The following is a 16,376-nucleotide window of genomic DNA, read 5'->3' as shown; positions in this document are numbered from 1 at the left end:
TGAAATTAAAGGTTTGCTTCCTCTTTGTTAACAGAAAGGGGCCAAAAGTCTGGGGGAAAGAGCCAAAAGATGAAATTGTCTCCTTTCTTGACCATGGTACTGTAGAGAAGGTCTTGCATGCAAAAAATGTTTACTGTTTCCTTGATAAATGTGTGTAGGTTAAGGTGACTTTGACTTAAAAATGGGAATACAATTGGAAACAGTTATGTCACTCGGCTTTGCCTCTCAATAAAGCCACAGGGAAAGATGGGATTTAGCAGTGACTTGGGTCAACCATCTTTTCTGCATATTGTTACTTTACAGTATCATATACCTCTGGAATAACATGAAGAAGCAGACACCATTTTCAAGGAGAGAAAATTCTGAAGTTCTGTCGTCAATAAAGAAGAGAGTTCAGAGGAGAGAATATAACATAAAGATCATCATATTGCAGTACAGAGCAGACACTGTCCTAGTGTGATCTTTTCTGCAAATTTTTTTTACACTTTTTTACACAAACAGGTAACTAAATTATTAAGTGGCCAACAAGTTATATATTTAAAAATAATGTAAGAGTTCTAGTATGGTCATTTTCTTTCTCAAGAGGAAAAAGTTGCCATTAGCAGATGTTTTAATCACTGTGTCATTTTGAAAATATTACTGGGTTTCATTTACCTTTTTTTTTTTTTTTTTTTTTTTTGTACTAAGCTATTCTTAGTTCAGTGCAGAGAGGGGACAAATAGAAAAAAGAGGTGCACTTAAAAAAAAAAAAAAAGATGAAGCAAACTTTCTAAACAAATAGGTAATAACTATTGGTATGCAAAATTTCTAAGAGATTAGAAATGGTTACTTTTAAAATCTGTACAAACTTTCAGTTTACACAGATTTAATATCTTTTAATATTTTTTTAAGACCTTAATTTTTCATTGAGAAGGAATATATGTGGAAGATCTAAATATTCTTAATCATTAATAAAATAATTTGAAGAGATGTCAATAAAAATTTCTACTTTCCACAATCTTTATACTTCTAAATCTCACAAGCTGAGTATTTGAATCTTATTTGATAGATTGAGGAAGAGTTTATACTTCTTCATACTTTTAAATCTCACAGGCTGAGAATTTGATTCTTGTTTTATAGACTGAGGAAGAGTTACATGAGTTTTCTTTTGCAATAATGACACAGTTATATATATGTAAGTATATATATGTAAGTACATAGTCTGCTGCTGATCAAAATGACAAGTATTATTATTGTATTTTGTTTGAGTTCTTAATGTCTTGAAATTTTCAGTGAGACGATACAACTTTTTCTGCTCATTCACATAAACTTGTTTTCCTGGAAGAAAGTGTAAGAAAAAGAATTACAGCTTCTGGCAGCCATAAGTGCTTGAGATTTGGAATGTATTTGTACTCCAGCTTTCCTAATTTTTCCCAATAAAACTATGACCTTAAATGTTATCTATTTGGGATTTTGTCTTAAAACCCATATCAGATTTCTCAGAAGCTTAGGAACTCAAGAGCCTGAGCCAGCCTGTCTTGACCTATATAGTCGTTCTTGTATCTTTTTCTGAGACAATGCTAGTGTCGATCTGTTCAGAGGTTTAGACGGTAGAAAACTTATTTTGTCAGGCATATCAGCTAAACACAAACACTTACAACCATAGAATTGAACTTTTTCTTTTCAGTGATAACATGAGACTGGAAATAAGAAAGATGTTGTTTGTTCCTTGACCAATAATCTTGCACTAGCAAGCACACTTGATGAGAATCAACAGCTATTGAACTCTTTTTTTCTCCTTTAGATGGAAGAATTTGTTAAGCACTGATATGTTTATCACTAGCAAGTCTTTCATTCAGTCTGCTTGAGAAGTTAAAGCTAGCAGTGAGTTAGAATGTCATTAGTAAGGCTAGCAGAAACACCAAAGCATCATCTTCGAGTCAAGTAAAGGTACTTAAAATTCCAATCTAACAACAATGATCAACTCATAACAGCCAGATTCGTGCCATGTAACTGCAGGTAACTAAAAGCTAATTGTCTAATTTAAGATAACCGCCTAAGCTCTGCTTTTACTCATACATAACATCTTTGAAAGATCTAGTGTGTTGACTTATCCTTGACTGTCTGCCAGATGACCACCAAGCTCCTTTCTCACTCCCCACCTCAACAGAACGGTGGAGAAAAAAGGGTGAAAAAAGCTCATGGGTTGAGATAAAAGCAGGGTGATTACTTACCGGTTACCACCTCCCCCTTCTTCCCAGGTTCAACTACACTCACAACTCTCCTACCTCTTCCCACCCCAAGTAGCGCAGGGGTATGAGGAATGGGGGCTGCAGCCAGTTCATAACACTTCCCCTCTGCCACTCCTTCCTCTTCACACTCTTCCCCTGCTCTGGCATGGGTTCCCTCCCATGAGATACAGCCCTTCACAAACTTCTCCAACATCGGTCCCTCCAACGGGCTGCAGTTCTTCAAGAACTGCTCCAGCATGGGTCCTCTCCATGGGGTGCAGTCCTTCAGGAACAGACTGCTCCAGCGTGGGTCCCCCACAGGCTGCAGTTCCTGCCAGGAACCTGCTCCAGTGTGGGTGCTCTGTGGGCTGCAGCTTCCTTCAGGGCATCTCCATCTGCTCTGGCATGGGGTCCTTCACAGGCTGCAGGTGGAGATCTGCTCCACCGTAGTCCTCCATGGGCTGCAGGGGCACAACCTGCTTCACTGTGGTCTTCTCCATGGGCTGCAGAGGAACCTCAGCTCCAGCACCTGGAGCAGCTCCCTCCCTCCTTATTCTCTGATCTTGGTGTCTGCAGGTGGTTTTTTCCCTCACATTTTTCTCACTCCCCTACCTCACAGCATTTTTTTACCCTTTCTTAAATATATTTTCACAGAGGTACCACCAGCTCAGCTGATGGGCTCAGCTGTGCCCTTCAGTGGGTCCATATGAACTGGCTGGAACCATCTGTGTCCAGAACAGGGCAGCCCTGGCCTCTTTTCACAAAGGCCATCCCTGCAGCATCCTTGCTACCAAAACCTTGCCACATAAACCCAGTACATCTAGACATGTCTAGAGAGAGATTTATGCCATTCCAGCATAAGTCTCAGTGACATTTTTAAGAAGTGTCTCAGGACTGAGTTGAACAAAGAGAAGTCGTTTTTCCAGAGCAGTTTACCTCAGTGTGATCTGGTGTTAAATGATGGCACCTTGTTTCTGAATTAATCTCAGGAGTGTTTGAACCTCATGAAATTGATAGCTCCATGGATAATTCAAACACCACACTAAAAAGTAATCTTGAAGTGACTGGGTTTTGGCTAAACATGATTAGGGAACACTTTCATTTTTTAATAGTTTTCCAGCAAATCAAGTTTTTCACTTAGTTCTGCTTTACCTTACTTATTGTTCCTAAATCCAAAATACAAAGTAAAACTCAAGAAGATTTGATTCCCACATGTGTAGAATTATAATTAAAAAATGCTTTCAGAAGCCTCTATAAAGCAAACTCACCAACTTCATAGTTTCGTCAAGTTATGGTTTAAAGAAAGTTTTAGAATTTGTTTCGTCTTCAGAAACTCTACAAAGTGACTGATGGTATTTCAGCACTTTGGTAAGCACCATATCAGTCACAATGAAAGACTACTATCACAAATAGTGCATTGTCAAATCAGGGAATTACAGCCCTAGTGGAGTTATAGAGAAAATTTCATACATACCGGATCAAAAAAGACCTTTCCCCACTTTTTTCCCCAGTCTCTTTTAAACTGCAAGTTTTTTAGCAATTGATGGGTGAGTCTTTATAAATGTTCTGGCCTTTGTTCAGAAGTTCAAACCAGTCTGGGAGTTAGGAGAGACATTTGATGAAACCTTAAGACCTTGAAAATAAAAGGAGTATTTTCTCAAAGTTTTATAAAAGGTGCTAGGCTCTGTCAAGTATTACAATTATTATAAGGTTTTAAAGATACGCATAGAGGTTATATTGTATTTTGCTTAGGAAAAAAATATGCAGCTAGAAAAACAGAAGAATCAAGCCATCACCTTATATAATAGCAAGTTCAAGATTTTTAGGGGAATGATGCCTTTTGGAGGAGCTTCTGTTGAAACTTATCAAATGCTGAGAGAACAAGAAGAATTTATTCAACCATAAGGAAACTGGTCATTAAAAAGGACCTGGAGATTAGGTTCCAAATGTTATTTACTGCCAAAATGCACTGTTAAACTCACTGAATGATATTTATGATCAGCACTGTATTTCTGGTTTTACAGTATTTTTGTATGTTATAAAATTTGAGAATAAAATCTTCATTTTACTTATGAAAAGTATTCCCTGAGTAAATGTCATACAGAGATCAAAGTGTATTCTAAAAATACAGTAGGCCCTATGTTTCTTATCATTCTCCTGGTAATACTGGCATATTATGTTCTTATCATCACAGTTATATTGGTCTTGGAAGTTTTGACTAATTCTACTGTTACGATTTTGTTATCCTTTTCTGTTAACATAACAGCATTTTCATTTGGGGGGGAAAAAAAATCAGAACACATTTTGTGATAAGCCACCGGGGCCACAAGGCATCTTGTAACTTGTAAATCAGAATGTGGTGGTGATGGTATTATATGAAATAAATTATTATATGTTTAAAAAAAAACCACCAAAAACCCTGCTGAAATGTCCCTTTATGACATCTGTCCATGCTCATAAAATGTTCTACAGTTTAATGCTCTTTGTGTAGCTGTTTCAGTGCTTATTCACTGCTACTTTTCAAGGGCCATGTCAGAGAGACCTTGACAGGTAATTTTGCATAGAAATACCCAGAGAGTTCACGTGACATCAAATGATGTATAGGAGGAAATGTTTCAAAATGACTAACCTCCTTTTACTACTTTTTTTTTTCAATAGAACAATCTATTCTTTAATCCTGACAAACTTTTGTAATTCACCCTTTCCTTAACTTAAGACAAAAAGGCGACACTGACAGCCCTGATGATTCAGCATCATATCTTCTAACAACGTCTTTTATGCATCTCCTTTCACAGACTGAATGTTGCTTCATCATTTCTCTGCTTTTTCTACTAGTATATAGCAGTTTTACAGCAAAGACATGAATACTAATAGCTGAAACGCCAGTCTTGTTAACCTTGATAAAATTCTCATTGACTTCAGTGTGGTAAAATTCCTTTCATAGCTGGCTTGCTTAGAAACATTTTGAGACACAGATTGACCTTTTTCCTCCTTCTCTTCCCACAAAAACTTGAGCATTATTTCTTTAATCTTTTAGTTCATTTCTTCAAAATTTTCCAGTAAATTTTGTAATCAAATAGTCCATTGACAGAGACAGAGACTTGGATGAAATAGGAACTGATTGATTGATTATTCTTTATAAACATAGAATGATTAAGAGTATTTTTGTTCACACCCAGTGAAAACCAAAGCATTCTAATACTCCTTTCTTTGTAATTGAACCTTTAAAGAGTGGATTTTAATAAACATAAACATACATAAACATAAACCTAAAATGGGCTCCAAAAGTAGAATCCCTCTTTCACTATCAAAATAATTAAACTGAAAAGTATGGTTATTCTCCTGCTCTAATGAAAAATAGCAAATGCAGTCATAGTGGGTTAAATTTATGATGTGTAAACTGAGCTCTTATTTTCAGCAAAAAAAAAAATATTAGTGATATATATGTTATCTTACACTCAGCATTACTTCAGATGGAAAGAAACTGGTGTAGAAGAAGATCACGAAGGGGAAAAAATGCAATAAAACATACGATTGTCTTCCATGAAAATAAATGAGATCACTACTTCAAACCATACTGATGGGTTATAATCTGATTTAGACAAAAACTAAGAACAAAAAACTATTCATAGAGAATTCATAGATACTGTCAATATCGGTTTTGATGCTGACACCACATAAAAATGTTTTGCTACAGAACCTGACAATCACACAAGAGGAATAAGTCTAATGTATTTTATTCAGGAGTGTAAAACCACCTTTCACTATGACCTTGAAACTCTACAACTGAAGATGACCAAAAAAAGCTGTGTGTTACTTGGAAATATTTGTTTCAACAGTCAAAAGCAGTTGTAGTACAAAACATGATCTAGATGAACACGTAACATTTCATCAGCTCTTATTGTCATCTACTCACTCAGCTTCCTCTTGTTTCAGTTTGGATTTCTGTGCCTTCTGGAGTGGTACAATCTCTGTATATATTTGTTCAGGAAACATCAGTTCTTCAGGAGGGCCTTTTTAATTTCCTGAAAGAGAACATAATTAATAAGAACACCTTTACTACATACAATGAAATACAGCATATTTGACACAAAATAATGCATCATATTTGAGAAGTATTAAATCCTTATTCCACTAATGTAGAAAGAATAAGATTAAATAACAGAAATCAATTTTGGTTAACAGATTGTAAAGTTACAATTATGAGACTCTCCATACTGAACCTTTAATCCTTAACTATTTGGAGGTATCTAGAGTTATCTCTGTTTTTTCTTTATTTTTTTTTATTACATACATTGTTTCTGTGTTTCAGAATGGCTTGACATTGCACTACTTTGATTTTGGAGGTAATGCTTACATTTTTTACCTATGAAACACATTAACAATTTGCTTTCTGTCTTGCTTTACACACACTTAATAACTTGCTTGTATGTGGCCAGGGAAAGAGCAATGCTTTTGTTTAAGCTCTTCCTACTATCTACAGTGAGCCACAGATGTGCTAAACAAGGCCATATTGCTTTATCAGTCTCGTTTTGTTGCTGGTAAATATGTAGATGAAAATAAATTATGCTTCTTCATACTCTGTAATGTTGACTGGGAACTAGCCCTCCACATGCTCTGATAACATGAAACAGCTTGAATATTTCTTAGTCAACAGAATTTCTCAAAACACTTCAAAAATAAATCTTCAAACAGTATTTTGGGCTCCACTAAGGGGGAAAAAAAAAAAGAAAACATTTTCTTTCAATATGTGAAGTGATACTCACAGGTTATTTCTAAAATTGACTCTATTTTCCTTTTTAAGGAATCCAGTTCATTTTAAAAGCCAGCTACACAATAATGGAAATAGAGGAAAATTGCAGCCATTAAGTGCAGACAGGAAATGTGTGCGCCAGCTTTAGCTCAACATGAAAATTAAATCAAAACTGCTACAAACTAGGTCTGGGTTTTAATGTTAATTGTTCACATGCCCTCAATACAAATTATTCACACTAATGTACAGCATTAGCCAAGCCTGTCACTTCTACAATTATTTGTTGTTGTTGTTGTTTTGTAAATGCCATCTCATTTTGTGTCCATTGTGGGAATGTAGGTAAGCTGCTTTAGTTGTAAGAAAGTTCTGAGCATAACATTTAAGGCTGCTGCAGCAGTTTCATGGATCATTAACAATTTGCTAATATTGTTTTAGCTTGCAAATTAGTGCAGCTTAGTGACTAAGGAAAGGTTCCATAGCTGTCATCAATCAGACTAAAATTCTTCATGCATGAGATGAAAAACGATTTTTAGCCTTTGAGACTCAGACAGCAATTACTGTAACAAAAAAAAAAAACAAACAAAAAAACAAACAAAAAACAACAACAAAAAAAAGCGGGGGGTGAGGGGAGGAGTGTGGAAGGGAGAAAGAAAGCTGTATAAATGCTGTTAGCAATTCTATTAAATTTATTTCTTGTTGCACTAGAAAAGAACTAACACATGCTGTGTAACCATGCCTTAGCTTCCTGCTGTATTAATGAAATGACAAACTTTAGAGGGGAAAAAAGTGAACCTTTCCTAGGAAATGACAAGAGATTAGTGAATAAAGAAAGAGGGGAAAAAAAACCCCAACAAAACCAAAACCAAAAAGAAAAAACCAAAACAAACCCAAATCCCAAACGTGGGAGTTTAGAAATATATTTCCTTCAGCCATCACCCACTCCTTTGGTATTTGCTCTTGAACATTTGAGTGACTGAGTTTTACTCACACGGATGCTCACAGAAGCCAAATCCTTAGCTTCCGTTCTCTAGTACTCACACAGACAGCAAATTTTAAACACCGTGTACACACATCTTCATGGAAGAGGAAAATGTCAGTCTTCTCAGATTCTCTTGCCAGAGACCTACAGCAGTAGATTTAGGAAGCCAACAAGCAGTTCCTGGGGACCACTCAATAACTAAGTTGTTATCACTGAATTTCTTCAGAGCAAATAGCAGTTTGAGTCCACACAGTGTGAATGTACAGCTCACAATGGGGTTTCTTTGCCTGCCTCTCCAGCAGAGCAGAGGGCAAGGACAGATGCATTATAAAGAGCGGCAAGGCAGAAACTCTAGTGAGTTATGCTACTCCCTTGTAGCATAAACTCGTACATGATCAGTGTCTCCAGCTTCACTTACACCAGCAAAAAAAGTAGATTCCTCATCAGGTTGCTTTTCATTTTGTTTTTAACCAAGCCCTCTCACTCCAAAATATTTTTCTCTCATCCATCTTTAAATTCATTCATACTCTTTTTTCCTATTGCTTTCTCTGCACACCGCCTTGCAGCCTTTCCCAGTTTTGCACTTTCACAAAACTTCCCATCAAATCTTCCCCTTTTCCATTGCTCTACTCTGTCCCTTCTGGTATTTGTCTTGATGTCATCTACCTCATTGTAGCTCTACAGTCCTCTCTTTCAAATATTTCTCTTCTTTATGGAAGCTCATAAAGTCTATCCATCTACATACAAACTGCATTAGGAAAACAGAGAAAGTACAATACAAAGTGACAACAATATCAATGTGATAATACCTTTTGTCATCTTCAAACTAAATACTTCTCTTTGTATCAGGCATTGTACAGGTTGTTTCTCATTTGTCAATCAGAAATGTGGACAGAAAAGGGCATGTGTCTGTACAGCAGCCACTGAAGTTCTCACCTGTGTTTAGCTTAAAACCCTGATGCCTCTGGTAGAGAGGTGGAGCATTAATCTGAGAACAGCCATCATTGTAATGCCATCATATTTTGTAAAGTTCTGTCAAGGCCACTGGAAAGAAAGGCCTAAATTTTCAAATTCATCAAAATGCTTTTCAGGATAAGAGTCTATGTTCTTTATGTTTAGGGAGAGATGGAACTTAAGTGTCATAAGACTGCATAAACAATCCATAACTCAGTATTAGTAATCAAGATCATGCATAAACACAGGAAACATATTGAGACAGAACACTATTTTATCAGTGAACGACAAGCTAGAATCTTAAGATGATCAATATTTTATAAAAAAAAGAGACCAGTGTAACCAAAAATAAGGAATTTTTAAAATAACCTTCTTTAATGTTTCTTTTTGTTTACAAGACACTGACTCATTCCACATTTTCCTGCCTTCTAAAATATTTTAATTCTGTCTGGTTTACAAGTGTCTCAGATGGGTTATCTTTCTGAGGAACAGAAATCATATCATGTAATTTATGTGATGAACCAAAACTCAAAACAATTCTTTTTTCTTGGACAACTGCAAAATTGTTACAGTCAATAAACACAGTAAGAAGTCAGAGACAAAGAAATGGACAAACAGGTTTTGTGAACAAGAAATAAAAGTTTTGATAAGTTATTTGATAGAAATTATTTGCTTAGCTTTCTTTTAAGATATTAGTTAATTTAATAAGGAAGTAATTAGATTTATCAGACAGAAAATTTTGATTAACCATTATTATAACAAGGTTTTTAGTCAGTGTCATTTTTTTAAAAGATGCATTTTAAAATGGTAAAAAAATTTACCAGTTCTGTTTTCAAAATCAGCTTAACTTAATGTGAAAGGAATGATCTTATAATTAGGTAGTGCCATCAGAATGCATAGTTATCTGTGTTACATCCATGTCAAATAATGCTGGTTAGTACATGGAGTTAGAATCTTATGCTTAAGTTTTATGCTAAAGACTACTCCCAGCTGACTTGATGGTACACAAAATAATCATGGCTATCATGTCACAATTGGCAGATGTGAAACTGGATAGATCTCCATCTTTGTATCAAAAGTTTGCAATACCAAGAATTTTAGTGAGCTTGTTAATTAAAATAAGGGTCATAATTTCAAGTATTTTTTTAAGTTTCTCTAAAACTGTTGAATTTTTAATTTGGGAACAAGAACAAAAAAAAAATACTGGCACTTACTGAGCCACTGAGAAGCAATATATAAAATAATGTTTCAATAAAGATTTTAACTGCTTTTTAACATTGTCATTTTGAATATAGTTATATGCAAAAGAGCCTGTGAAATCAGGTGATTGCATCTTAACATTTCACCTTGATTGCAGTAAAAAATTTCAGTATAAACAAGAATCTTAATATGCCAAGAAGTTTAGTTAATCACATTCTACATTTCCGTAAGTCTTAAACTGTACATAGATAACATATATTTTCTTGGTATGTTAAGTGTTAATCACACTTCTGGTAGTGTAAGCCCTATATATATTTCTAATTATGACATTTATAATCAAATTATCCAACAGAACAGTTATTACAGTTAGATTTATTTTTAGACCCCTACTGTATCTGAACAACATAATGCAATCCATCAATCAAAAAAGTAATAATTTATTGCTGTTTCTTCCCATTTATAAGGACATTTTTGTCTGCTTGACAAAATGAGTTATGAGTCCTATTTTTCAGACTTCGTTTTCCTTTAAAAGTTAATTTAGTAACATCAGATACCTAAAATTAAAAATAAAAAATAATAATAACTTTAAAAAAAAAGGATGGAGAGAAAGAAATCACCTCTCTTTAAAAATTTCCAAAACAGTGCCTTTTACTTGTTGTATTTACTAATGTAATAAATCTGGTGTTCTGTTTTACCTAACAAGAACATGGTATATGTTCTACTAAAATAATTTATTTTGTAGTTAACTTATCTATTATGGAATGCAAATCTTTGTTCTCAATAAATAAATAACCAATATTTATGCATTTAGTGCAAGAAAAACACCAATATTAAGTTCTTTACACATATTACAGATTTCCCAGTTAACATTTCAGAATATTATTAGTGAAACATTTCATTCAACAAGTGGTGGCGAAAACATCCAAAATGGCAATCAGTAGAGGTCTTATAATTTTATCTCTGGGTTGTACAATTTGTCTTTCCCTATTGCCAGACACAGAGTATTTATTTATTCCTTTTTATGTGTTTATTTAGTTAAAAAGATTCCATTCCCATCTAAATTATTACACAACTCTAATCTTCCAGCATAGCAGCCATGGTGAGCACTGATGAATTAAAAAATAAAAAACCCCCTCCACTTATGGTAAGTTAACTTTTCTCCGTGCCATGCAGAATGGAAACGGAATAGAAAACAATAATGTTTCTAATACATTATCTCTTTATGGGTAAGCAATTAAGGATGACTCTCATGGAGCAGGCTAAATAAACTGTCTAATATTTATATGGTACAGATGCTTCATAAATAATCTTTAAGTATTATTCTGGTGTATTTAGGTCTTCTAAAGAAGTATAATGATAAAATTAATTAAAGAAGATAACATTATTGGCTTTCTTGAAAATATCAGTGCAAAGACAGAGTTTTCTATGAGGAATTTGTGCTGTTTATAAACCAACTCTTATTTGAATTTTTTACTATTAAGGGAAAAATCTGCCTGTTCTCAGGGCTGCATGAATTAGGTATAAACATTAGTAGCCTGACTGTACCAGTCAAAATGGTGACCTAATCAGTATCTTAAGGCAAGGAAATCCTTGACATCACACCCATCCAAAACTCTTCTGGCTTTTTAACTGTGCTAGAGCTGAATTCTTTCTACTTTCATCTGGCAATACCAAAAAGCAAACACCAAGTATTGTATTATACCAATAAAAAGTATTTCATTAAGTTACTCAAATTGTCCAAAACTCACTATTCTCCCTGCAGCTCTGTAGCAACAATATTCACTAGATCATAATTTACTTTAACATAATTCACTAAACACAATACTCTCACCAAAATAATACTACCAACTGTAAGGAGTGTAGACAATGTCTTTGCTGGATGTACTACTCTTTTTCCAAAAAGCTGGAATAATTTGTAGTTAATCCCTCATTATTCTTTTCTATATGGAAACTATATTGCCTATTGACTAGGAATTTTACTATTTTTAGCATTGGATATCAGCCTTTATATTGACAAAGGACATATAAATCTCATTAAAGACTGTAAACAAGTAAAAATCGTGACCAAAGGAAAATAAACTGTCAAATGCAACTGTCATATGTTTAAAGTTTCTTTTTCCACAAAACCTTCATACATATTTTGACAGCAAAGATAGTCAGTAAAATACTATTCTAAAAATTCAATATAAAGGTATCATCATTAGTTAATAAATAATCCTACACTTAATGTTACATGCCTTATAGTACCCAACAACACATTGTAAATGTACATTGCTCAAACTATGCTTACAATGCTATTGTGGGCAGAATTACAACACAGCATTAACACCTTCCAGCACTCAAAATTTGTTAATGTTCTTAACAGCATACCATAAAAAAAAAAAAAAAAAAAAAATCCCTAAAACAACCACCAACTAAAAATATGATTTTATTTAATCATAATTAATTGTTTATTATAAATGTTTTTGTAAAAGTAAGTGACAGAGAATCTAGTCTCCATCTCTAATCAATATCTTAACTGGACTAAAACTCTCTTCAGAACGTGTTTTCAAAAATTGATAAACTACATGTCTAAAAGCAGACTAAGAGATGAAGAACAGGTTCATTCATTGCTTCCTGGGCAGGAAGAAGGAGGATGCAAATTAGTATAATTAAAAATCTCTTTCTACAGTCATTCTGAAACTGGAAGGAAATCACACTTTCCAGATACTTGCTCTGTGTCTCCACCTTCAAAGAAATTTTGAGGGATATGGAGGCATTCTGTGGAATGATAAAAAACCTCAAAGAACTAAAAGTTAGTAGTTTAACATAGTAAAAAATTCAGGAGTACTTTTTTCCTCATAAGAGGACTAAACATGGATGATGGTTTAGAAAAAGAGTCTTATGAAGACCATTAGTGACCTAGAAAAGAGATCAGTTACTGACAAATATGGTGTGTATATATATGTGTGTGTCATACACAAGTGTGTGTATGTGTGTATAGATATATATATCAGTGTATGTGATATATATTTATATCAGTTGTCAAGTTTGAGACTACTGTGAGAGGAGTGTTTAGAAGACTGAAAAATCAGGCAAGTTAAAACTAAAATTCATTAACACTTTGTACTAATGTTTAATTAATAAAAAAAATATATTGCATGCACTTACACTACAGAGCTGATGTTGCATAGCTAGTGCTGATAGGTACAGTCCTTGGAGGTACTTGGTTGCTAAAGTTGAGGTGAGCAAGTTTCAGAGCTCTTTGGTGAGAGAAGCTGGAACTGATGTGGGCTTGCCTTCTTTATTTTCTGTCTAGCTTCTTCATGCTTGATTTTTTTTTCTGTTTTCAGCCCTTCCCAAAACGGGACCTCATCTGCTACCAGCACCACTTCTTTTGTTTTTAGTTTTGCCTGCCGTTCTTCTGTATTCAGCTGGATGCCCTGTCTACTTGCAGAAACTTTTATCATTTGTGTGTCTTCTGGGGCAACTATATGTCTTTGCTACTTTGGAGCTCACACACTTATGTACACATTGTGATGGGAATGCCATCACGTTGTTAACAAGTACTTGTATACTGCTGTTGGTCACACTACATACGTAGCATTTTGGTGTGTTCATATTTGTAACCAAATTAATATTTATATATTTTGTAAGTAAATCAATGTTAACTATATCCAGATTTATACAATTATAATTTATAGGTGTCACAGGCCTCTGCTTTGGCAACAAAAGGAGAGACAAATGAACATGTATTTTATACAATGTTATTATTTCTTTTCCATATAAGTAAACCAAAAGACTTCTGTTTCACTGTGGGAGGAATCAAATATAGTATATATATCAAAACTTGCCCATTTATTTGAGTCAGCTTTTATCTCTAATCTTAATAAACTTACCATTCATGGCCATTGCTTGGATAACTTCATGCAAATTCTCCATAAGACATATTCCCAGGATATTGAAACTTTCTCAAAATAATACCACAGAAGAATGAGGATACAGCCCAAAAATCACAGAAGTCAGAGGAAGCACAGATGAAACAAGCAAACAAACCAGATCTGAAAATATTACTGGTTGGTTTAATACACTGGCTCAAATGCTGTGATGCCTCCAAATGCCAAGATGCTGAGAAGTTTGTGTGTGATCTGGATTCCATAGAACCACATCAAGTTTAATCAAAGATGACTATCAGGCAGGTCTAAGTGAATATTCCCACTCTTCAGGTTCAATCTTAAAGGTTAGATTCACTTCATCTACCTGTTCTCTGTAAATAAGTTAAATTTGCTTCATTTCCAGCCTACATTTCTGTAAAAATTCTTAAGTCAAGAAAGCCAAGTTTAACTTTTGGATGAACATTTAGGCCACTGAATAACTATGCTATGCTAAAGGCTCTTTCTATCCCTAATTATTTCAGCTATTTTGATTGCTACTATACAGTATGTTATTTTTGTTTTCTAAACTCTTAACCTGACACACACCTTCAGCTTTTGCAAACCTGTGTGTGAGGTGATTTTTGCCTACCTAGGGCTAGGTACAAGGTGGTTCTCACATCTAATAAACATATTTTATAAAAAAAAAATAAAACTATTTTAAACATCATGGTCTTCACTGAAAAAACCCACCCCACCCCACCCCCTCCACCCCCCCAAAAAAAAATAATTTAAAACCTTCAAAAATAATGAGACAGAAACAAAAGGAGGCATCAAAAATAAGGAATAGGTTAAGAGTTCTTTGGTAATTTTGTGTGGGGAAAGGCAAAATTTCAAGTCCCCAACCTGATAGATGACAGTTTGGTAAATATGACAGTCTCATTTAATCTCTCCCTTGGAGCTGTTCTTTACATAAATAAAGGAATACACACTGGATTAGCCAAGTTTTTTATACCCTACATGAGGAAAATGTTATTTAACTCTGGGATCAGTCTTACATTGGCCAAATAAATATTTAGTTGTACATACACATAAACTGTCAGCAGGATGAAATACTGAAAAAAAGAGATTCATGATGAATTAGGGCACAAAGCTGGAATGGAAAACAGAACTTGTGAGGGAGGTACCTTGTGGTCACCAGATATGTTTGCAGCCAGGACTCTCCTGCATAATTCTTTTCTCATGTTCTTTAGTTTCAACTAAAACTTTGCTATAAGTGTCTTAGATAATTTGTTAAAGAAAATCCTGTCTACACTATTTACTACGGGGTCTTAATGTCTTTTATTCTGATGGAGAAAAAATGGTTTGTTGTCAATTTTCTGATGACCTGTATATAAGAATGGGAATAAACACAATATGTTACAGAATAAAAACACTAATTTAAACCTAACTCTGGCTCCCAAGCTTCTCCTATATTTGCTGTCTCAGAGGGAAATATCTGTAAGATCAGATATGTATTCCCTTAAGCTAAGCAGGCATGATATATATGAAGCACTATTGATTTTGCTTCCAAATGAACACAATAGAAAAGGTAGAATATATCAAGACATGATGTAACAAAGATCTCCCAGGATTGGAGGTGTATTTGGGAAAATTTGCCAGCTATTTTGACATATAGGAACTTTCAGTATGCAATGTAGGTCATTTTTGTGTCAGTCCCAGGAACAAAAAAAAAATAAAAAAATAAAAGGATATCATAATTACATACCCAGTTTTAAATTAAATTCAGTGTTCTACAAAGCCACTGATCCAGCAAATGAGCTTTCTGCTGACAGGAAACGACAAGCCTATGCTGCTCTGCATGGAAAGGCAAGCCAGGAACTGGAAATCACAGCAGGCAGGCAGGGCAGCAGCTCTACCACCAAGGCACACCATTACAGAGTATGCATGCAAGAAGAGCAGAGGATTGGTGGCAGTGACCAGGGTCAGCCAACAGGCCTGTGATTGCCAGCCACATCCTTAGTGACAATGCCAGACCAGGAAACCAAGTCAGTGATGCCAGGTCAGGGACAGCAAGGTGCAATACCGGGGAGAGGCAGAGCTGCAACAAAACTCACAAATGGACCTAGGGCAAGGACTTGAGGTTAAATACAGCTTCCACACAAAGGGGACAGAGATCCCAGAAGAGGCTCCCACAGCTCATTCTCACAGTTTATGTGTTTTCACTGCAGTTTCATCCCAGGTTACACAGCTGAGCCAAATCGGAGCTGATTTTGAACACAGATAACCAAATCCATAGGCATGGGGGGAAGAGGCTGCAGAGCCTGTTAGTTCCCTCAGCATCTTGATACCTGCATCAATCAATTTTTTTTTTCAGTCAACAGGAGTTTAAATGCTGTGAGAGTTTAAATCCTCAGCCTTTGGAGAGG

This window comes from Accipiter gentilis, chromosome 11, assembly GCF_929443795.1.
Source record: "Accipiter gentilis chromosome 11, bAccGen1.1, whole genome shotgun sequence".
Lineage (NCBI taxonomy): Eukaryota > Metazoa > Chordata > Aves > Accipitriformes > Accipitridae > Astur > Astur gentilis.
The sequence above is the reverse complement of the archived record's forward strand: the minus strand, read 5'-3'. Positions refer to the sequence as shown.